The 785-nt window shown below is 47.1% G+C and overlaps 1 pseudogene; it reads left to right on the top strand.

Annotated features, from left to right (window-relative positions):
- The first annotated feature begins 639 nt into the window (after nt 1-639).
- The window catches only part of LOC144240767 (glutathione S-transferase P-like), a 19,442-nt pseudogene continuing 19,296 nt past the window's right edge, over nt 640-785 (top strand).

Below are 785 nucleotides of genomic sequence, written 5' to 3'. Positions count from 1 at the left end.
TTCTCCTGTTTGAAAACAAATCTCATGCAGGTGTTCCTTGCTTGGTGCAATGAACGTGCAACTTAAAGCATAACAGGTTGTTTCGGGGTTTTTTTCATTATTTCTCACTTCAGAAAAGCTTTATTACTTTTCAGGGGTGCCTGAATGGCCAAAGCGATATAGCATGCAACTCTTGATGTCTGGGCTGCGAGTCCCAGCCCCACATCGAGTGTACAGATAACTTAAAATCTTTGAGGGGCACCTGGGTGGCTCAGTTCGTTAAGCATCCGACTTCAGCTCAGGTCATGATCTCTCGGTTGGTTCATGAGTTTGAGCCCCGCATCGGGCTCTGTGCTGACAGCTCAGAGCCTGGAGGCTGCTTCAGATTCTGTGTCTCCCTCTCTCTCTGCCCTCCTCAACTCGTACTCGGTCTTTCTGTCTCTCTCTCAAAAATAAATAAACATTAAAAATTTTTTAAAAGAATTAAACTACTTCAACGGGTGGCTGCCAGAGGGAAGGAGAGTGGGGGTGACAGATGAAATAGCTGAAGGGGATTAAAAGATACAAACTTCCAGTTATAAAATAAATAAGTCATGGGGATAAAAAGTATAGCATAGGAGCTCTGCCACCACCACCACCACCTCTGACTGCACAGTGTCCATGCTGTCCTACTGCATTGTCGATTTCCCTGTTCAAGGCCATGGGCATGCTCCTGGCTGACTGGGGGAAGAATTGAAAGGAGGAGGTGGTGACCAAGGAGACCTGGCTACAAGGCTCTCTCCAGGCGTGCTGTCTGTATGGGCAAC

This window comes from Crocuta crocuta, unplaced genomic scaffold, assembly GCF_008692635.1.
Source record: "Crocuta crocuta isolate KB4526 unplaced genomic scaffold, BGI_CrCroc_1.0 scaffold531, whole genome shotgun sequence".
NCBI lineage: Eukaryota > Metazoa > Chordata > Mammalia > Carnivora > Hyaenidae > Crocuta > Crocuta crocuta.
The sequence above is the reverse complement of the archived record's forward strand: the minus strand, read 5'-3'. Positions and strand labels throughout refer to the sequence as shown.